The sequence below is a fragment of the Zingiber officinale genome, chromosome 10B (genome assembly GCF_018446385.1).
Source record: "Zingiber officinale cultivar Zhangliang chromosome 10B, Zo_v1.1, whole genome shotgun sequence".
NCBI classification, from domain to species: domain Eukaryota; kingdom Viridiplantae; phylum Streptophyta; class Magnoliopsida; order Zingiberales; family Zingiberaceae; genus Zingiber; species Zingiber officinale.
In genome coordinates this window covers 46,458,583-46,482,504 of record NC_056005.1, presented here as the reverse complement: position 1 = coordinate 46,482,504, position 23,922 = coordinate 46,458,583, and the positions used below count along the sequence as shown (strand labels likewise).

The window sequence follows — 23,922 nt, the reverse complement described above, 5'->3', positions numbered from 1 at the left end:
GATATTATTTATATGGTGTGTTGTTGATTATAGAAGAAAACTGTGTCCTAGTAATCTAGGTTGATGATGTTCCCTTGAGGAGCTCATAAGGATTATCATGTAAACCCTGCAAGTGCACTTAGTCCGGCATGATAATGAAGTTGAGTGGTACTACTCTTGGAGCTAGATATTAATTAAGTGAGTTGTCAATAACTCATTTAATTAGTGGGCATTCAATATCTTAAACACAAGGAAATTAATGCACTTATGATAAGAAGAAGCCCATAATATAATTTGGGATTGATGCGGTAGTTCAATAATAACTCTTGAGTGGTATGAGTTATTATTGATGAACTTGAGTTGGTGTTCGAGGCGAACACAGGAAGCTCAAGCTCATCGAGAGACCAAAACTAATTTCTCCTCTCGGTCCCTGTTGTAGCCTCTATAAAGCCTTGTATCCACCCTAAGCCCATCTTCTAGTCCATGTTGTGGTTGGCCAAGCACATCTTGGTGTCCAAGATGTAGCCGACCAAGTCCTTCATGGAGCCCAAGTAGGGGCCGACCAAGCCATGTTTGGTGACCAAGCATGGGGCCGACCAAAGTAAAAGGAAACGGAAGTTTTTGATTAAAAATAAAATTTTGTTAAAATCTTTCCTTTTTTGTAGTTATCTACAATGGTTAAAAGAAAGATTTTAATTTTATTTAAAAGTTTTCCTTTTATAGTCATCTACTAAGGGAATTTAAAAGAGAGATTTTAATCTTTCCTTTTATAGTCATCCACATGATTTTAAAAGAGAGTTTTAAATTTTAAAATCTTTTCTTAAAAGAGAGATTTTAATTTTTGATAAAACTTTCCTTTTTGGTAACCATGATTTAAAAGAGAAATTTTAATTTTAATCTTTCCTTTTTTGTAGATGTCTACATGATTTAAAAGAGAGAGATTAATTTTAAAACTTTCCTTTTTTGCTATGTACAATAGGAAATTTAGAAAAGAGAGATTTTAATTATTGTTAAAATTTCTTTTTTTTTTAAAGGGAGGCCACAAATAAGGAAGTTTTAATTATGTTTAAAACTTTCTTTTTTTGCCATGAGCAAGGATTATAAAAGAAGAGGAGGTGATGCCTTATAGTGTAACACATATTATTATTCTTCTCTTCTCCTTGCTTGTAGCCGGCCCTCTCCTTCTCTCTTCCCTTAAGGTCGGTGGCATCTATATTCCCTTCTTCCTCCTTTTCTTCCTTCTAAGGCCGGAGCTTGAAGAAGAATAAGGAGAAGACAAGAAGTACCTAAGTGGTCGGTTGCTTGGAGGGGAAGAAGAAGAGAAGGAGTTTTCTATTTTGGCATCCCATGGTGGCTCGAGAGTCTTGGAGGAGAAGAAGTGGTTCGGGTGGATTCCATCTTGGTAGATCGTTGCCCACACAACCTCCAAGAGGAGGAGAGGAATACAACAGAAGATCAAGAGGTCTTTAGTTACAAAGAAAGGTATAACTAATTAATGGTTTCCGCTTCGAATTAATTAGTTAGTTTTCTTTGTATGAATTCTGAAATACCAACAAAAGAGGCTAGCGATTTTATGTTTTGATTTCGTGCTATCGATTTTGTATTTCGATCTTGTGTTTCTATTGTGGTCTCTGTAGTTAAACCTAGGGTTACTGTAAGAAGTTAAATATCCAATTTCTTTGAAAGACTTTGTCTAGGAAGTGGTGGATGATCCCATAACTAGGAAGGCCTAGTGCTTCGCCATGTTTAACCTGGAAGCCAATCTTTGAAATAGATATTTAATCAACTTTTGTAATATGGTTTAACTTAGGAAGATCACATCGGTTAAACTTGGAGTAAAAATATTAAGTATCATTTCCAATCCAAGTTTAACTTCTGAAGAGCAACTTGGATTAATAATGTTAAGCATCATTTGTAATCCAAGTTTAACTTTAGTAGAGCACATAGGTAGCTAGGTTAAGTTTTGTGCTTGTACAAATTTTTGTACAGGGGAAACAGAACAGTGTTCCGAGTAGCAACCAACATACCTATATTTCAATGCTACCTACACATGAACATGGTTTAACTTTAATCTTATATAAAAATATCTCAAACTTGTCTCGAATACTTATTCCTTTATTTGAAACCTAGCTAAATGTTATGGATAGATAGTAACCAACAGATTTGAAACTATGATTGATGGTGTCTCTGGTTACTCGCTTGGCATCTTCTTTCTTTTCTCCTCTTTTGCTGATGGTATCCTCCAAGAGACTAGGGTTTGGAGATTAAAAAACATTATTTAGGGATCGGCATTGCCAGCGTGATGATGGTTAAGTTAGTGAAAGGACAAAGTAGGAGCTCAAGAAAGGCAAATAGAAAGAAGTAACCTTTCGCGAGTGTCTAGAAAACCATACCTTTACTTAACTGAGTGAAGACTTATATAGCCTTAGCTAAAAAAATAGCCACATAGGCTGCCACACCAACCTGAGCGGGGCTTCGTGGACGATCACACTCTTGAGGTGCCACCCATTGACCAACCACACAAGTGAGTCCCCTCATATGTGGTGACAGTTGTTGCTCTATATCGCTCGTCTTGTCTATAGGATTGTAAATGCACACTGGGGGGGGGGGGATGATTAGCATGAATCACTTTTTCACTTTTTAGGAAAACTCGAGTTAAAGCAGCAAAATAAATAAAGAGTAGAAGCAATGCTAACACTTTGGTTTTTTACTTGGTTTGAAGTACTTGACGACTTCTTCTCCAAGGTCCAAACTCGTTGAGTATTTTTGCTAGACAATACACTAAAGATTTGTCAATTATAAATAAAACACCGATTACATATAATGAAATAACAAAAGAAATAATTATATTGACAATTTGTAAAGGATGTAAACTTGAGCATTGTTGTTAGAGGAACGATTTAGCATCATGGAAAGCTTTTTCAGAGTAACACGCAAGCATGGAAGACATAGAGAATGATGTGTTTAAGATGCTGGTTGAACCCTCTTTTATAGCTTTATCCGGGCACCTAGACCGGTCCCGCTCACCCCTATCAAGCTGACATGGTGTGATCTTAGGGAAGCTCTATTCGCCAAAGTTTATCCCGATCTAGGCACTGGACCACTCCCGAGTACCTGGATGTTGACGAGTGCCATCCAATCCAGGTGTTTGGACCCACTCCATCTGCACGAGTGGCTGGGTTCATCCCATCCAGGTGCCTGGACCCACTCCAAGCACTTGGACCTCCGGGTGTTTGGACTGGTTCAAGTGCTTGGAAGCACTTTTTTCGACTAACTTCCATCTTCAATGTTTTTCATCACAGAGTTAGCAAGACAAGTATAATATAATCATAATGATGAGGACAATCTCAGGACTATCTAATTCTGACTTTAGATTTCACTGAAATTCTAGATCAAACTGATGTCTACTGTTCCCTCAACGGGGAATACGTTCTAACTTACCCCGCTCAGAAGAGATTACCTTTACCAAACACTTGTTTGGACTTTTGCTCAGCTTTGACCTTGACCTCTAGGACTTACACTAGATGTTCGATCCTCGATCTACCTAGACTTTCGCCTGGTATTTGCTGTAGGATTGTAGTGCACGTGATAGGGTGATATGCGTAGATTATATACACTTTTATGCATATTTTAATGCAAATCTACTTGTATTTTATTAGCATAATCTATGCTTATTACACCCTATTTCATTATAATATTATACTTCCATTATATTCTATTCAAAGATTTACTTTTTGCTTATTTTGATTGACAGGATGCTATTTGGAGTGAAAATAGAACAAAAATGCATATTAGAGTGAACATAGAGAATATCAAGCTTCGGCCGTGTAAAACCACACGGCCGTGTAGTCTTGCCCGTGGCAAATCAAGATTCGGCCGTGTGAACTCACACAGTGTGCCACACATCAAAGAGAAGAAGACCATGGTCGTGTGCATCCACATGGCCGTGTGGACTTACCAGAGGTCGTGCATGCCACAGCTATGCCACCCATCTAGCAAGTAAGCAGAGCACGGTCGTTTGATCCCACACGGTCATGCAATCCTTCCAAAGAATAAGTAGGACATGGTTGTATGAAACCATACGACTATGTCACCCAGGCCGAGACTAAGAAGGCTTCGGTCATGTGGATGCCACACGACTGTGGTACGGGTCGCGCTAAGCCCGTGCCTAGGCCTATTTAAGAAGTGTTTTCTCCCCTTTTGGGGAATCTTTGGCTTGGGGCTTGCCCCCATTCCTTGGAGAAGGGTTCTCCCCCTTGGGGAAATCCTAGATCTTCCATCTTTGTTGATCCATTCCACTTCTAGAGCAAGGATTGCAAGCAAGAAGACCGGTGGCGCATAGCACTACAAGAAAAAAGTTAATAGACAACGCTTTTTACAAAAAGCGTTGTCTTTTTTTTTTCTACAACGCTTTTAGTGAAAAGCGTTGTCTAAGTTTTTTTATTCTTATCAAAGACAACGCTTTTTCAAATAAGCGTTATCTATTAGTATTTTTTTGGGATCAAAGACAACACTTTTTTAAAAAGCGTTGTCTATTATATTGTCGCATTTTTTTTTCTTTCGCCGTTTTTCTCTTCCGTCTTAATTTTTTCCCACCGTGTTTTTCTTTTCCCTCTTATTTTTATGCCTAAACCATCCTAAACCCTATATGTCTTTCCAAATCCCTCTCTCTTCATCACCTCCTCCTATCCTTCTTTTTTACTGCTCCAACCGGCTCTTCTCTTCTCCCTTCTCCTCCCTCCTCCGCCAGCATTCTCCCTTGGCCGATATCCGACCTTCCTCCTCCAAGATTCGATAGGGAGGTGGTATGCGATCATCGAGGTGATGACCACCTTGGGCCCATCTTCAACGATGGGCACGACGTTGGCATTGTAGCTAGGCCTCCTAGCAGTGTGCATCGTCCTACCTCAAGATCATAACAATGGCATCTAGGTTGTTGTGGGCTTCGAGGGTCGCCTCCTACCTCAAGATCACCACCTGCCCTAGCACCTTCTCCATAGGTATGTCTCTGATTTGCTGAAACCTTAGAGTTTTCTGCTTGGTTTCATGTTCTAGAGATCTTTGTTGATGGTGAAATGAACAAGATGGGGAAGGGGGGTCGAGATATGTTTTTCCCCTAGAAAAAGGAACGTTGGGATATCTTTGGTAGATTTGCTTCTTGATTTTTTACTCCTCTGGATCTATATCGCATGATGCTATTGCGACTTGTGAATCTCCTCGGGATGTAGTTGTGAAATTTAGTCTAGGTTGGTCTGGCCAGATTTTGTTGCTATTTCTAATTTGATAGTGATGGGTGATTCGTCTCTTTCTTCATTAGTTAATTTATTTTTGATATGGATGTGAGCAAAATAGAGCATGGAGATGCATCATTAATGGCGAGATTCAACTATTTCTAGTAGGAAAAAAAGAACTTATTGTATTTAATGATGAATGATCTATTCTGGAAGCCTTAGATCCTGAAGTATAAGAAGCTATGGAAGTTTCATTTTTAAAATTTATGTGGGGAAATGGAGATAGTAGTCATTGTAAATTCTATATATTTAAAGATCAAATATAAAGATCTAAATAGCATCTAAATAATTTAGTGGCATGATGTATTTGACCTTTCTAATGAAGTTTAAGGACGGGTATAAGAGAGCCGATACACTCCTCGCAACTTTTCCTTATATTAAATAGTCATTTTAAAAATGTACAAGACTCAAACTATTTTCTTACAGTTATTAAAGATTTGAAATATGCTAACACGCGAGTGGGTTAAAGTTGATGGCTCTACTACAATAATAGGAATAACTGACCATGCTCAGGTGATTTTATTTTCATATTAGTTCCATCAAGTATCAGTGCCATCTTCTTATTAATTTCAAGATCGATGTGGTGTTTCCTTACAGGATCATTTAGGTGATGTTGTGTATATTGCATTACTAGAAGTTGGTTCCTACGTGAAGCAGAGCAAAAATTTTGGTGCAGTTGAGAGTGTCAAGGTAACCATTGAAATACTGAGTTAAATGGTTCTCCTAGGTTGGTGAGTTTCTAGAAAATTAGTTGTTAATTAATCTATAAAATAAATACTCTTATTTTTTTCATACTTGTCACATTTTATTGTTTTTGATCATCTAAAGAAGCAGTAGTCAATACTAAATGTGAAATGAAGATGAGCATATGTGTTGTCAAAACAAAATATTCCATGTGTTAGAATGTAATTATAGGCTTTTAAGAATCTAAGCATTATATATTGCTATGTTATTGTTTACTTAGTGTGTCACTACATGAAGTATCTTCTTAGCTTTCTATTTATGATAGATAGCCAACTCTCAAGTACTTTTCGGTTGATACTTGAAACTTTATGAACGCTCTTTTTTTCTTAACATTCATGTCTTTTAACTATGACGCATTCACTTAATTCATTAGATAATACTGAGATACTATCATTTGTCTTTGTAAAAGGTTAATGCAAGTTCATTCGAGGATGGCTGGATCATAAAGGTCAAATCGAGCAACAATGGAGAAGTGAATTCATTAATGGATTCCGAACAATACTCAAAGTTCTACGAGGAAGAGGATGCAAAGCATTGAGGATATTCATTTTCAAAATCACTTCATTGCCTCTGGTTAGATGTCTCTCAAGGTTTCATTGCGTCAGTTCCATGGAAACTTTGGCTGAATTTGATTTTTAAATGACTCGTCTATCTGCATTTTTTTTGGCATTTAACCTTTTTGAGATAATAAATAACGTGTTGTTATTTTCGTGTCATATCTATAAAACTTTTTCGATGCAAATTTATATTCGATCACATAAAGACTAGGAAAATCCTGCTTGTGAATTGGCCCAATTCCTTTCTCAGTTTGCAACTTACATGAAAGACATTTCATGTTTCCTTCATATCAAATATGAAATGATATTTTTCTTTCTTTTTTGGGAAAATTGTAATTGTGTATTCTATAAAGCATTTAGATTCATAGATCATAAATTATCTGAAATAAATATAAGTTTTTTTAGATTTTATTTTTCTGTTAATCCATGTTCATTCTCTACCTTATTGATTAACTCTTTGATGACATTATTGAGCTAGACTTAATTGAGTGGATTGCCCATCTCACTTTGTATTGGTTGATCTACATGCTTAGGCTCACCAAGATCAACTGGCTCAAGTAGCTTGCGAAGCTTGTCCGTCACCAGGAATTGCCTCACCCACATGTAACCCTTTATTTGTAGTAAACAGTAAATTGTGATGCATTTCTGATTACTATAACTGATGCATTTCTGATTTCTGTTTAGCAAGAGTTGATTTCTAATTTCTGATTAGCAGTAGTTGATTCACAGAACTAGTTATCACATAACCAATGGTACAGTGTTCAGTAGTTCTTAATTGTTAGGTGATACTTTTCTCTATGATATTGCATGTTTGATTATGTCAAATTGGTTATATCTGATTGCTATAATTATTATTTGTTAGAATTGGAAGGTTGGTATTGAATGGAGGTACCCAACTGAAGATGGATAGGTGGATGTTTCAACTGAAGATGGATTGGTTTCACATGTCAATTATCTTCAAATCGAGATAATGTTGGGTTAACGTTTGTGTTAATCAATGTATCTATCATTTTGGGAACTATCTTCGAATCTGGACATATTAATTTTCTTCAAATCTTGTTTGAATCATGTTGACAGTATCATCATTTTGGGAATTATGTACTTGGTTTTTATGTACACTATATGTTGGTGCGGGAAGCATCCGACGATCAAACCTGAGTTTTGATAATGGCAAAGGATTCAAAGTTAAGGGTTGTTGTTATCTAACATGTTGAATGAGTGTTTCAGGAAAGTCCTAACTGTGGTTAGGCAGGTGAAAACCCTAGGGGGTGGTAACCCTAGGTCCTAGGGGGCGGTAACCCTAGGTGGAGAAAAGTCCTAGCTACGGTTAGGCAAAGGGAAAAACCCTAGGGGGTGGTAACCCTATGCGAAAAGTCTTGGCAGGTCAATGGCTTCAGGCAAAAGTCCTAGGGGGTTGTTGTTATCTAACATGTTGAATGAGTGTTTCAGGAAAATCCTAACTGCGGTTAGGCAGGTGAAAACCCTAGGGGGTGGTAACCCTAGGTCCTAGGGGGCGGTAACCCTAGGTGGAGAAAAGTCCTAGCTACGGTTAGGCAAAGGGAAAAACCCTAGGGGGTGGTAACCCTAGGTTATAGGGGGTGGTAACCCTATGCGGAAAGTCTTGGCAGGTCAATGGCTTCAGGCAAAAGTCCTAGGGGGTGGTAACCCTAGGTGGAAAGTCCTGGTGTCGCGAACCAGGTGAAAGACTGGACTAGCCGGGAAGCGGATGTCCAGCAGAAAGTCCGGAAGCCTCGAGTGTTGAGCAAAAGTCCAGTCGATCTGGAGGATCGTACTGGCAACAGATAAATCTCCTGAGTGGAGTAGGTGAGGACGCGTTCCCCGTAGAGGGAACAGTAGGCGTCGGGTCGACCTAGGGTTTCCGGTTGGAAATCCGAAGTCAGACTCGAACAGTCCGAAGACTGTCAATTCTTCTTTACTATGATTTATCAAATTCTAACACTGTCTTGCAGGGTATTTGCTCGGATTAACCTTGTTATGCAGGAGAGGAACATGCTGGAAAAAGGTGGTCCGGGCGCCCGGGATGGATCCGGGCGCCCGGAGGTCCAAGCGCCATGGACCAAGTTTTATCCCTGCCGCGACTTCGCCACGTGGAGCATCCTGGTTGGTTGGCCACGTCACACTCCAAGCACCCGGAAGGGATCCAGGCGCCCGGAATATCATATAAACAGAGGGTCGAGGGAGCAGCTAAAGTACAACGAATTCCAAGTCTTCTTTCTTCAACGTGCTGCTCCGAAAGACTCCCGGAAGTGCTGCTACAAGTCTCCGACGACCCAGAGCTCCAAGATTTCTCTTTTCGTCGTCGGTATAGATTTCTTTTATCGCATTTCTTGTAATACTTAGTTTGTAATAATCGAGCTTATAGTTGTTGCCCACCGGAAGCGATCAAGGATCGCGGGCCTTCGAGTAGGAGTCGCCTTAGGCTCCAAACGAAGTAAAAATCTCTTGCGTCTTTGTGTGTTTGTTTTTATTCCGCTGCATTAACTCTTACGCTTTTTACGATTTCGATAATCGAACGATTTAGCCGCGAGCGCTATTCACCCCCCCTCTAGCGCATCTTGATCCAACACTTGGTATCAGAGCGGGGTCGCTTTGAATTGGTGCAACCACCATTCAAGCATTTTTCGTGGCTTTGTCGTTTATATAGGTTAAAAATATAACCTTACACCTTTCGTTTTTTCCCTCCAAAACTATTTTTGAAAAATTAATTTTCATCTTTTCACCATTGGTTGGAATTAGCGAAATATTGCATTTTCAAAAATTTGTAGTAATATTTTTTTAATAATATTTTAATAATATTTTATTATTTTTTTTCAAAATTCTTGAATTACTATTTTTATTTCTCTCCCGCACCACTAACCCAAGACTAAGTCTTGGAACAAGTTTTATTGTGTTTATTTTGCAAGATTGTCTTTCTAAGATGACCCATCAAGAAGGCTACAACACTGCTCGCCCACTGCTCTTCTCCGGAGATAATTTTGGAGATTGGAAGGGTCGGATGGAGGCATATCTCCAGACTCACTTTGAAGTCTGGATGATCGTCAAAATCGGGCTTCAACTGCCAACTAACGGCACCGAAAAGCCACTACCGTACGAGAACTGGGACGCAAACCTTATCAAAAAGGTAGAAGCAAACGCAAAAGCAACGTATACACTTCAGTGTGGCTTAACGAATAAGGAGCTGAATCGCGTCGGCCCATTCTCAAGTGCCAAGGAGCTGTGGGAGAATCTGATTGAGTTACACGAAGGTATTCCTGATACAAAAACAGGTAAGCATGTTTTAATAAATAAATTATTTGAGCAGACTAATACTAGTCCGGCTGAGGAAGGTGTTGCGTTATTTGCAGGAACAAGCAAGACGAAGAAAGCACTGAAGGCAACATGGTCCGAGTCATCAGATGAATCTGAATCAGACGAAGAAGAGCAAGCGAGCCTTCTCGCTCTACCAGTACCAGCACATGTTGTTGAAACCGAGTCCGAGTTCGAGCCCGATTCAGAAACCGAGAGCGAATCAGACACCGAGTCCAAGCGAAGCCACGGATCCGTATCCGTTTCTGAAGGACCCAAAATCACTGTAAGTGCTCTAATTTCAAGTATTAGCTTAGATGATTCAGAAAATTTAATTCCTTACTTATTAAAGAAGTTGGCTAAATCCAACGTCTGGGTTAAGTCGCTCCAAAAGGAGGTAACAACCCTTAAGGAAGCGACTGACTTGAGTGCTTTAACTGAGCCAGTTCAAATTGGAAATTCGACTCAAGTCCAACAACTTGAGGAAGAAAATTCTAATTTGAAAACTCAAATTAAAGAACTCAAAGACACGTTGGAACGGTTCACCTTGGGTTCCAAGAATTTGGATCTAATTCTTGGAAAACAACGAGCCATTTACAACAAATCCGGACTTGGATTTAAGACCAAAACCAAATATAAATCATATTTGTCTCTAGTTAATAGAAATAATAGAAACATAATTCAAGCATGGGTCCCCAAGTCTAAATTGATTAATCAAGTTAGACTTGGTCAATATTGGATCCCGAAGGATCAAATATACTACCTCAATAGGCCATATCGAGGCTATGATCCAGGGGGAGTTAACAGAAAAACCATTAAAATTAAACGAAATTAAATTAAATTCAAAATTAAATTAAAAATTAAATTAAAAATTAAATTAAAAATTTGAAATTAAATTAAATTTAAATCTCAAAATTTGAAAGTAAATTAAAATTCAAAATTAAAAATTAAATTAAAAATTCGAACTTAAATCAAAATTCAAAAATTTAATTTAAATCAAATAAAAATTTAGAAGGAGGATCTAGAATAGCTGGCACTCCTAACTAAACTACCCGACTGGGTAACTGAACTTAATCTACCCGAAATGGGTAAACAAGAGTAGACTACCCGGCAGGATAATTAAGGTTAGATAAAATGGGCTAGGTTTAACTTGACCCACGGTACTGGTGACGTTTTTGGATGATAGTACGTTAGGAAAGCTTGGGCATCGTATGTCTAGGAAGATATGGCTTCGACCTGGTGCATTTGGCCAAGTGGAATTGACCGAAGCTATCCTTAAATGGATCCTAACTAGTTAGACCAATGTTTAGTATTAAGTTCAATGGGTAGGACTATTTGGAAACCTCAAAGGCATGGTTACTTTAATGAGTTCCTTGTGACTCACCATAGCCCAGAAGTTTATCCAAAGAATGCTTACTTGTTGAACCCAAAGCTAAACCTAAATCTAACACAAAGTAAAACCAAACCCTTAAATTGAACCTCAATTCATCTCACAACAATTATAGGGTTTCCTGATTGACAATTTAGATCGGGTGAGATGACTAAGAAATTAAAATTAAAATTGACTTGAACTTAAATCAAGTTAATTAACAATTAAATTATTTCAAAACTAATAAAATAAATTCTTTTAAAACTTAATTTCAAAATTATTTGAAAAATCTTTTAAAAAATATTTTAAAAATCTTTTCAAAATTAATTTCAAAATCATTTTAAAAATCTTTTCAAAACTTTTCATTTTAAAATCTTTTCAAAACTAAATTTCAAAATCATTTTAAAAATCTTTCCAAAATTAATTTCAAAATCATTTTAAAAATCTTTTCAAAACTATTATCTTCATAAGTTTAGCTAAGTCTTTGATAAAAGTATTTTAAAAGTAAAAATCTTAGCTAAGCTGAGTTTTGATCAAATTTTTTTTTTATTAAACTCCCTCTTTAAAAACTAAGAATTTAAAGTGTTGTGATATCACAAAAATTTTCTTAGTTACTTGTTAAAGACAAAAATAATCTTATCTCAGCTAAAAGTATCTCTCAAACAAAAAGAAATTGAAATATTAAGATTAAGCATGTTTGATCTTTAAGGCTCTAATACCTCTTAAAGTCAAGTTATTTAACTTGACTCATGCTTGGACTTAAGGACCAACTAAATAAATAACCTAAATTAAAATATTAGCTACTCTCTCTCTTCAACCTAAAAATTAACAAGTTCTTTTTCAAAAATAAGTACTATTTTATTCAAAATTAAGCTAAGTCCCTTTTTCACTTAAGCTATATTTTCAAAATTCAATGTTTCCAAAAGGCTTAGCTAAGTGATTCATAGAGCAACTTTCAATTTTTTTTCAAACTTAGCCAATCTTGAAACATAACTTTATAAATTCTTACTAAGATATTTTCTAAGTTACCGTTCAAATAATCTTGCAAAATTTTAACTCAGTGCTTTCAAAATTTTAGGTGAAAATTTATTTTTCAACTTAGCACTTATCCTATTTTTTTTTCTAATTTACTTTTCAAAAAGAAAAATTAAAAATTATTTTCAACAAGCTTATTTTTTGATAAATGGCAAAGGGGGAGAGTAGGAAATTCAAAAGTAAAGTAAAAATTCAAAAAGGAAACCCTGTATTAAGGGGGAGCTTCACAAAAGTTTAGGTGTTAGCTTAAGTTAGGCATTCGTTTGAATTTATATACTTAAGCTTGCTCACTTAAAACTTTTTAATATACTTATGCATTGGTTTTACTTAACTTTGAATTTGGGTTGCCATAATCAAAAAGGGGGAGATTGTTGGTGCGGGAAGCATCCGACGATCAAACCTGAGTTTTGATAATGGCAAAGGGTTCAAAGTTAAGGGTTGTTGTTATCTAACATGTTGAATGAGTGTTTTAGGAAAGTCCTAACTGCGGTTAGGCAGGTGAAAACCCTAGGGGGTGGTAACCCTAGGTCCTAGGGGGCGGTAACCCTAGGTGGAAAAAAGTCCTAGCTGCGGTTAGGCAAAGGGAAAAATCCTAGGGGGTGGTAACCCTAGGTCATAGGGGGTGGTAACCCTATGCGGAAAGTCTTGGCAGGTCGATGGCTTCAGGCAAAAGTCCTAGGGGGTGGTAACCCTAGGTGGAAAGTCCTGGTGTCGCGAACCAGGTGAAAGACTGGACTAGCCGGGAAGCGTATGTCAGTGAGAAAGTCCGGGCGTCAGCTAAACAAAAGTCCAGTCGATCTGGAGGATTGTACTGGCAACAGGTAAATCTCCTGAGTGGAGTAGGTGAGGATGCGTTCCCCATAGAGGGAACAGTAGGCGTCGGGTGGACCTAGGGTTTCCGGTTGGAAATCCGAAGTCAGACTCAGATAGTCCGAAGACTGTCAATTCTTTTTTACTATGATTTATCAAATTCTAACACTGTCTTGTAGGGTATTTGCTCGGACTAACCTTGTTTTGCAGGAGAGGAACCTGCTAGAAAAAGGTGGTCCGGGCGCCCGGGATGGATCCGAGCGCCCGGAGGTCCAGGCGCCCGGAACAGGTCCGGGCGCCCGGGACCAAGTTTTATCCCTGCCACGACTTCGCCATGTGGAGCATCCTGGTTGGTTGGCCACGTCACACTCCAGGCGCCCGGAAGGGATCCAAGCGCCCGGAATGTCATATAAAAAGAGGGTCGAGGGAGCAGCTAAAGTACAACGAATTCCAAGTCTTCTTTCTTCAACGTGCTGCTCCGAAAGACTCCCGGAAGTGCTGCTACAAGTCTCCGACGACCCAGAGCTCCAAGATTTCTCTTTTCGTCGTCGGTATAGATTTCTTTTATCGCATTTCTTGTAATACTTAGTTTGTAATAATCAAGCTTATAGTTGTTGCCCACCGGAAGCGATCAAGGATCGCGGGCCTTCGAGTAGGAGTCTCCTTAGGCTCCGAACGAAGTAAAAATCTCTTGCGTCTTTGTGTGTTTGTTTTTATTCCGCTGCATTAACTCTTACGCTTTTTACAATTCCGATAATCGAACGATTTAGCCGCGAGCGCTATTCACCCCCCCCCCCCTCTAGCGCATCTCGATCCAACACTATATATATATATATATATATATATATATATATATATATACTTTACCTAGTTTTGATGTGTCATGACTTTGTTCATTTTGTTAAGTTATGGTTGATTTCATTTTTATAGCAAGGTGAAAGAAAAATAATGGTTTTGTAAATATAAAAGCAATGGTTTTGTAAATAGAAAAACAAATATGATTTTTTTTATTTTAAAAAAATGACAACGTTTTTAAAGCGTTGCAAAAGCGTTGTCTTTGTAAAAAAAGACAACGCTTTTAAACCGTTGCAAAAGCGTTGTCTTTGCTACAAACGACAACGATTTTAAAGTGTTGTCTTTGAACAGACTTTTAATAACAGTGCTTTTAACAACGCTTTTTCAACCACATAGATAATGCTTTTAAAGCGTTGTCTATTAGATTTTTTCTTGTAGTGTAGATAAGCATTCCTCTATTCTCTATCTTGTGTTTAGGGTTGTAGGATGTTTAATTTCATGTCTTTTATTTGTATCTCTCTTGCAATGGAGTATATCTCTAGATCTAGAATGTAGAAAGTAAGTATGATGTGATGTGATATATGAACTATGTATTTAGATATTTTTTATTCGATAAAGTGTTTATGCCATGATCTACGTGTTTTATGCCTTGTACATATTTGATGAAATGTGTGTGTGGTATATGTATGTGGATTATGGTTGATTTATCTTTATATTAAGGTTGCTACTAGATTGGATAATTGGAGGGTCCTTAATGACAGAGGATTCTCATTCAATCAGATATATTATGTCCTAAGTGACAGAGGGCATCAATACTTACCTACTTTTTAGAGTTAAAAGATCTTAACATAGGGACTAATTCTTGTTAGGACATTCCAATTGGAGTGGATACTCCGGTGTTATCGTTAGGAAGTACATTAGATAACTCTAGGAATGTATGATCAGGGGGTCTTATGACAGAGGGTAACTCTTTAACTAGACTTTCTAGAGTTTCTTCTTTACTTAATGGCATGAGAACTTGGATAGACTCTTCGGTGCGATCTGCGTAGGGTTGTGTCAGACTTTAGTTAGAATCCCTATATAAATGTAAATATGGAGTTAAGGATTTGAATAATGTATAGGGACATTAACTAGCATCATAATGAAACTGAAATCCTAGTATCTATTCATCCCTAAATCTAACTCTCCCTCCTCTACTTTTTACATTCTCTCTTTCCTTCTCTCTCTCTTCTCAATCTCTTTCTTTCAAGCATTTGCGAACCATCTTTGTTAGTCTAGATAATTCTCCGTGCGAAGTTAACTAGTGCTTAATCAACAGTCCTCGTGGAATCGATATCTTTTGTATTATTGACGACATAACCGTGTACTTGCAGTTCGTAACAAGTTTTTGGTGTCATTGCCAGAGACTGTTTTCGATTAACATTAGTTGACTAGCATATGAGTTACTCTAGACTTGTTTATAGGTTTTTTATTTATTTGTCTATTTTTATTTCTACATTTTCTTTTTTTGCTATTAGTTTATAGTTCAGTTTTTGTTTTCCTTTATTTCTACATTTACTTTCTTGTTTCTTATTAAGAAACAAGGATTATAAAAGAGATGGAGGGGTGCCTCATGAGATAACACATCTTCTATTCCTCTCTCCCAATCCTTGGTGGTCGACCCTTGTCTTTTTCTCTTCTCCTTTTGTTTTCTCTCTTAGTGGCCGGCGACATCTTGTGTGGTGTTCTCTTGGTGGCCGGTTGCTTGAAGGAGAAGAAGAAGAGAAGGAAGCTCTCTTGTCTAACATCCCTTGGAGGTTAGTTGGTAGTTGGATCTTGGAAGCCTTGGAAGAAGCTTGGGTGGATTTCATCTTGGAAGATCGTCGCCCACACGACGTCCAAGAGAAGGAGAGGAATACAATAGAAGATCAAGAGGTCTATAAGGTACAAAAGGTATAATTAGTTATTAGTTTTCGTATCATAACTAGTTTATCTTTTATATAGATCTTGAAAAACCAAACACAAGAGGTTATCGGTTTTAAGTTATCATTTTTGTTATCAATTTTATTTTTTGATTTCATGTTTCGATAATGTGCTTCTATTGAGGTCTCTATAGTTAAACCTAGTTTACTGTAAGAAGTTAAATATCGAATTTTTTTGTGAGGTTTTGTCTAGGAAGTGGTGGATGATCACATACCCAAGAAGGCCTAGTGTCTTGCCATGTTTAACCTGGAAGCCGATCTTTGAAATAGATATTTGATAACTTCTGTAATATGGTTTAACTTAGGAAGATCACATCTGTTAAACTTGGAGTAAAAATATTAAGTATCGTTTCCAATCTAAGTTTAACTTCTGAAGGACAATTTGGATTAATAATGTTAAGCATCATTTGCAATTTAAATTTAACTTCAGTAGAGCACATGGGTAGCTAGAATAGTTCTATGCTTGTACAAATTTTTATACAAGAGAACTAGGACGGTATTCCGAGTAGCAACCAACAATTGGTATCAGAGCTAGGTTATACCTCTGTGTGTTTTGTTTTTAGTTTAATTATGCACATGTCGAGGGTTGCAGGCTCCAATTATTATGGTCTATTGTGATTATGTGTGATTGGACCCTCAGACATGTCGAGGGCATTTTATGTGTGTGCATGATTGTATGTATTAAATACAGTAGGAGCTGTATTAGTTTTAGGATTTTACATTTTATTTGATCTAGACTTTATGTACATTCCTTTATGGAATATAGGATCGATATATGTAAAATTTTATTTTTATCGCGGATCGTATCCTTGCGAGGCATGGTGTTATTTGAGGACCAGAGGCGCAGCGGAAAAAGAAGCAAGATAGATGCGACGACTAGACCCCATTACGGTGGCTAAAGATGGCAGCAGCTAGGGTTGGCAACACACGGAGGACAGTGATGGAAGAGGTCATAATAGTTAGAAAATTGTTTTTCTATATTTATTACTTTTATTTGTTGTGATGTGTGTGTGCATGTTAAAATCCTCATCTTAAATAACTAAGTGGGAGAGAGATTTATAAATCAATTCCACGGTCTCCATTACTGGTTTATAAGTGATGCAAACAAATTTACGCGTTGGCTCTGAGTGCCTTCCTCCACATCGGATGAGTTTATTTGCGGATCACTAGATCAAACTTCCTTTATGGATGATTATAGAAAATTATTTAGGAGCGTGTGATCTTCTCCATCTGAAGGGGCATAATTCTATTTAATGAACTAAGTATCAAGTAATGGTATATACTTAGGCGCATTTAATAGTATCCTCCTCATCGGAGTCATTGCTATTATTTGTGTGACCAAAGGAAAACCAACTATTAATTTTATTTGTCATAAAGTTAGGTTGACAAGAATAAAATTAATGGGTAAAACCTCCTCTTACAAATGTTTGAATTTGTATATGTCCACACTATCATGGCATACAAAATTCACGGTGTTTTGAGGTGTTGGTGAATTTAATTAATATTGTTTGAGGACTCAATATTATTCTAAATTCTAAAGTTTTGACCAAAACTTATTTTATGATTCTTAGGATGACTTTCAACCCACTAGCTATTATTCTGAAAGAGAACAAACTTACTGGTCCCAATTACATAGATTGGAAAAAAAACCTGGACATTATCCTAACTGCTGAAGGTTATAAGTTTGTACTGATAGAGATATGCCCTAATGTACCTAATAACGATTCTAGTGAAGAGGAGATTGAACATCATAGGAAATGAGTCAAGGCAGATGAGATGGCGCGGTGTTATATTTTGGCTTCAATGTCAAATGTGCTACAACATCAGCATTAGGACATGCCAACTGCCTATGACATGATGAGCAATCTCAAGGATCTCTTCGGACACCAGAATCGAGCTGCTAGGCAACTGGCTATGAGAAACTTAATGACAGCCACCATATCAGAGGATGCATCTATAAGGGATCATATCCTCAAAATGATGGCTTACTTGAACGAGATACAAATCCTTGGAGCTGAAATCGATGGGGAAACCCAGGTCGATATTATTCTCCAATCGCTATCCAAAAGTTTTGAGCAGTTCCGCCAGAACTATAATATGAATAAAAGGATTTATTCATTGGCAGAACTACTGACAAAACTTCAAGCAGCAGAAGGGCTATTTCGTCATAGTTCTCAAATCCACTTTGCTAAAATGTTTCTACTTCTAAGTCGAAAGGTAAGAACAAGAAGAAAAAACAAGTTGGCTTGGCAAAGAAAGTGAATCGATCTCTAGATAGTGGACTAAAAGCAGGAGTGAAGAAGCCGAAAGGCAAGTGCTTCATTTGCAAGCAGTCTGGACATTGGAAGGCGGATTATCCTCATAGGAAAGAGAACAATAAAGATATATCTTATTCTCTAGTAGTTGAAACATGTTTAGCGATGTTATCTACCAGTACCTGGTGTGTAGATACAGGAGACACTGATCATGTCTGCAATTCATTGCAGGGGTTCCAGGAAACCCAACGACTATATAAAGGAGAGATAATTGTCTACATAGGAAATGTTACGAAAGTGGCGGTTGTTGGAGTGGGAGTTGTTTACTTATCATTTTATAGAAATAGAACTTTGATTTTGAGAAATTATCTTTTTGTACCAAGTTTTAGAAAAAAATTAATTTCAATTTCTAAATTGTTTCTGGATGGATATACTGTTTCTTTTGATGACAAAGTGGTTATTAAGAAGAATAGAGTAGTTATCTGTTCTGGTACATTAGTTGACAATTTGTATACTCTAAATCTGATAACTCCTACAAAGCAACAAATGAAAATTAATAACACATCCTCTAATTCTAATAAGAGAAAGGAACCTTCAAAAATGAACCAAACATATCTTTTGCATCTAAGACTTGGTTATATTAACTTGAGTAGGATTCAAAGGCTAATAGCCGATGGACTCTTGGGTTCATTAGTGTTGGAAAACTTTCAACCTGTGAATCTTGCTTGGAAGGAAAAATGACCAAGAGACCTTTTAAGGCCAAGGGATATAGAGCAAAAGATGTGTTGGAATTGGTTCATTCTGATTTGTGTGGACCTATGACTATCCAGACGAGAGGTGGTTTCGAATATTTTGTCTCTTTTATAGATGATTATTCGAGATATGGGTACATTTATTTGATACGCCGCAAGTATGAGTGCTTTGATAAGTTTAAAGAGTATAAGGCTGATGTGGAGAAACGTCATGATAAAAGTATCAAAACACTACGGTCTGATCATGGTGGTGAGTACCTCTCAGGAGAGTTTAGGAATTACTTATAAGATGTTGGAATTCAATCCCAATTGTCTGCACATGGTACACCCCAACAGAATGGTATGGCAGAACGAAGGAATAGAACTCTTATGGAAATGGTTAGATCGATGATGAGTTATTCAGAATTACCAAATTCATTTTGGGGATATGCTTTAGAAATGACAGTGTACATTCTGAACTTGGTACCTTTTAAATCAGTACCCTCTACTCCCACAGAATTGTAGAACGGGCGTAAGCCTAGTCTGAGTCATGTTCGGATTTGGGGTAGTCCAGCACATGTGCTGAAGGGAGATGCTGATAAGTTGGAATCTCGTATAGAAGTTCACTTGTTTATAGGTTATCCTAAAGGAACAAAAGGTTATTTGTTTTATAGTCCTAAAGATCAAAAGGTCATTGTTAGTACGAATGCCCGATTTTTAGAAGAGGACTATATAATAAACCACAAGCCCATGAGTGAAATTGTTCTAGAAGAAATGAGAGAGGACACGTCTACTTTAGTACCAATAGTGCAAGATGAAATATCACAAGAAACTGCAATATGTATCACAATGATATACAACTACAGATAGTGCCTCGTCATAGTGGGAGGGTTGTGAGACAACCTGAAAGATTCATATTTTTGGGAGAGTCTTTCGACTTGATCCCAAGTAAACATGAACCTGATCCCCAAACATATAACGAAGCACTCCAAGATAAAGATGCAACATCTTGGCAAAGAGCAATGAATTTAGAAATAGAATCTATGTATTCTATCAAAGTCTGGGAGCTAGTAGAACCATCAAATGGTGTAAAAGCTATTGGATGTAAATGGATCTACAAAAGGAAAAGAGGGACAGACGGGAAGGTGGAAACCTTCAAAGCAAGGATTGTTGCGAAGGGGTATACTCAGAAAGAGGGAGTCGATTATGAGGAAACCTTTTCGCCAGTAGCTATGCTTAAGTCTATCCGGATACTCTTTTCTATTGCTGCTCATATGGAGTATGAGATTTGGCAAATGGATCTCAAAACAGCTTTCCTAAACGGAGGTCTTGAAGAAAACATCCATATGAAACAACTAGAGGAGTTTATTGCAAAAGCAAAGAGCATCTTGTGTGTAAGCTCAATCGGTCTATTTATGGACTGAAGCAAGCTTCAAGATCTTGGAACATCCGGTTTAATGAAGTAATCCAGTCTTATGGATTTATTCATAGTCTGAATAAGTTTTGTGTATACAAGAAGTGTGATAGAAACATGGTGGTATTTCTTATACTATACGTAGATGACATTTTGTTAGTTGAAAATAATATCAAAGTATTGTCAGAAGTAAGGATATGGTTGTCCAAGCAATTCGATATGAAGGACTTGGGAGAATGCACACATATTCTCGGGATCAAAGTAATAAGGAATCGCAAGAAAAGAATGTTGTGCTTATCCCAAGCTTCGTATATCGATACTATCCTAGCTCGTTTTAGCATGCAAGATTCCAAGAAAGGTTTTCTACCTTTTCGGCATGGAGTATCTTTATCTAAAGAGATGTCTCCTAAGACATCAAAAGAGATAGAAGAAATGAAGGCAGTTCCTTATGCTTCAGCTGTAGGAAGCCTAATGTATGTCATGTTATGCACGAGATCATATATCTGTTTTACCGTGGGCATGGTTAGCAGATATCAAAGTACTCCAGGACAGGGACATTGGGTTGTCGTAAAGTATATATTAAAGTACCTGAGAAGGACTAGAGATTATCTGCTGATTTACCAACCAGATGATTTGCTCCCTGTGGGTTACACGGATTCTGACTTCCAATCAGATAGGGACAATAGTAAGTCTACCTCACGTTATGTGTTTACTTTAGGAGGTGGAGCCATAGCATGAAGGAGTGTTAAGCGGAAATGCATTTCAGACTCCACCATGGAAGCTGAGTATGTAGCAGCCTCTGAGGCAGCCAAGGAAGCTGTATGGATGAAGAACTTCTTGATGGACTTAGATGTGATTCCTGGTTTGCCCAAAATCATCACAATTTATTGTGATAATAGTGGTGCAGTAGCAAACTCGAAGGAACCACGAGCCTATAAGGCGAGTAAACACATTGAGCGCAAGTACCACCTGATACGAGACATCGTAAAGCGAGGAGAAGTTGTTGTCGCCAAGATTGCATCAGTAGATAACCTGACAGATCCTTTCACTAAGGCCCTTCCGGCAAAAGCTTTTGATCAGCATGTTGAGGGGATGAGAATCAGATGTATGGCAACGTTTATGGCAGCATAGTCTTTTAGTATGAGTGGAGATTGTTAGAGTGTATACTAAAAGTCTAGCTTTTGTATAAACATTTATTTTGAAATAAGAATCACATTGGTCAAATGACTACATTTATGTTAAGTGTAGTTGTCCATTTAACTTATATTGTAGATAACATGGTGTGAGGAGACACACAGAAAATCATGTTATCAGTTCTTTATAAATTATAAATAGTTACTCACAACCAAGATGGAATGAGACAAATCATTGGAATGGTTATAGTGTAATTTGGTATGAGTTTATCTTGACTATAAAATTACACTAGTACACTCTGAGTATATTGAGCAGGACCATTTGAGGTTATTCTTTTTATACTGACTGTTAAAAAGAACAAAACTTCTGTTATTATGGAAGTGTGTACTCTTAATCATGATATAATAACAAACACGTATACTTAATAGTTATTTCTTTAATTTATTAAAGGGTGAGATTTAGTTCGTTAAATCAATAGGCCCGATAAGTTGGGAAATGATATTATTTATATGGTGTGTTGTTGATTATAGAATGAAACTATGTCCTAGTAATCTAGGTTGATAATATCCCCTTGAGGAGCTCATAAGGATTGTCATATAAACCCTGCAGGTGGAATTAGTCCGATATAATAATAAGGTTGAGTGGTACTACTCTTGGAGAGAATACATTAATTAAGTGAATTGTCAGTAACTCGTTTAATTAGTGGGCATTTGATATCTTAAACACAGGGAGACTAACACGCTCATAATAAGAATGAGCCCATATTGTAATATGGGATTGGTGCGGTAGAGCAATAATAACTCTTTAGTGGAATGAGATATTATTGATGAACTTGAGTTGGGTGTTTGGGGCGAACACGGGAAGCTCAAGCTCATAGGGAGACCAAAACCAATTCCTCCTCTCAGTCCCTATTGTAGCATCTTATTTATAAAGCCTTATATCCAATTAGATCCAAGCTTCTTACCCACCTTATGGTGGCTGGCCAAGCCAAGCTTGGAGCCCAAGCTAGGGTCGGCCAAGCCAAAAAGTTGAGCCATGTTACGGTCAGCCAAGCTTGGAGCCCAAGCTAGGTGGCCGACCACATTAAAATAAATGGGTGTTTTAATTTAAAAAAAAATCTTTCCTTTTGTGAAAGCCATGATTTTAAAAAGAGAGTTTTTAAATTTTAAATCTTTCCTTTTATAGCTATCTACAAAGGATTAAGAGAAAGGTTTGATATCTTTCCTTATTTGTAGTTAAAAGAAAGATTTTAATTTTTTGATAAAACTTTCTTTTTGGTAACCATCCACATGTTTTAAAAGAGATATTTTAATTTATAAAATTTTTCTTTTATAACCAGCAAGGGATTTAAAAGAGAAATTTTTCTATTAAAATTTCTTATCGGAAACAAATAAAGAAGTTTTAATTTTGTGTTTAAAACTTTCCTTGTTTGGAGCACAAGTAGGTGGCCAACCATGATAAGCATTAAAGGAAGTTTTAATTTTTTATTTTAAAATTTTCTTTTTTAGTCATTGGCAAGGAATATAAGGAAGTTTTAATTATATTTAAAACTTTCATTTTTTGCCAAGACCAAGGATTATAAAAGAGATGGAGGGGTGCCTCATGAGATAACACATCTTCTATTCCTCTCTCCCAATCCTTGGTGGTCGGCCCTTGTCCTTTTCTCTTCTCCTTTTGTTTTCTCTCTTGGTGGCCAGTGACATCTTGTGTGGTGTTCTCTTGGTGGTCGGTTGCTTGAAGGAGAAGAAGAAGAGAAGGAAGCTCTCTTGTCTAGCATCCCTTGGAGGTTAGTTGGTGACCGGATCTTGGAAGCCTTGGAAGAAGCTTGGGTGGATTTCATCTTGGAAGATCATCACCCACACGACGTCAAAGAGAATGAGAGGAATACAATAGAAGATCAGGAGGTCTATAAGCTACAAAAAAGTATAACTAGTTATTAGTTTCTGCATCATAACTAGTTCATCTTTTATATAGATCTTGAAAAATCAAACACAAGATGTTATCAGTTTTAAGTTATCATTTTTGTTATCGATTTTATTTTTCGATTTCATGTTTTGATAATGTGCTTCTATTGAGGTCTCTATAGTTAAACCTAGTTTACTGTAAGAAGTTAAATATCGAATTTCTTTGTGAGGATTTGTCTAGGAAGTGGTGGATGATCCTATACCCAAGAAGGCCTAGTGCCTCGCTATGCTTAACCTGGAAGGCGATCTTTGAAATAGATATTTGATAACTTCTGTAATATGGTTTAACTTAGGAAGATCACATCGGTTAAATTTGGAGTAAAAATATTAAGTATCATTTCCAATCCAAGTTTAACTTCTGAAGGACAATTTGGATTAATAATGTTAAGCATCATTTGCAATTCAAATTTAACTTCAGTAGAGCACATGGGTAGCTAGGATAGTTCTATGCTTGTACAAATTTTTGTACAGGGAAACTAGGACGGTATTCTGAGTAGCAACCAACAGAAAGAGGAGTGCACAATTTAAATTACTCGTGCATTAAATGAAGAGTGGACAATTTAAATTACTCATGCAT

The 23,922-nt window shown here is 37.2% G+C and overlaps 1 pseudogene; it reads left to right on the top strand.

The window, feature by feature from the left end:
- Positions 1–4,873: 4,873 nt before the first annotated feature.
- LOC122030275 lies at positions 4,874–7,524 on the top strand (annotated as a pseudogene).
- Positions 7,525–23,922: the final 16,398 nt, after the last annotated feature.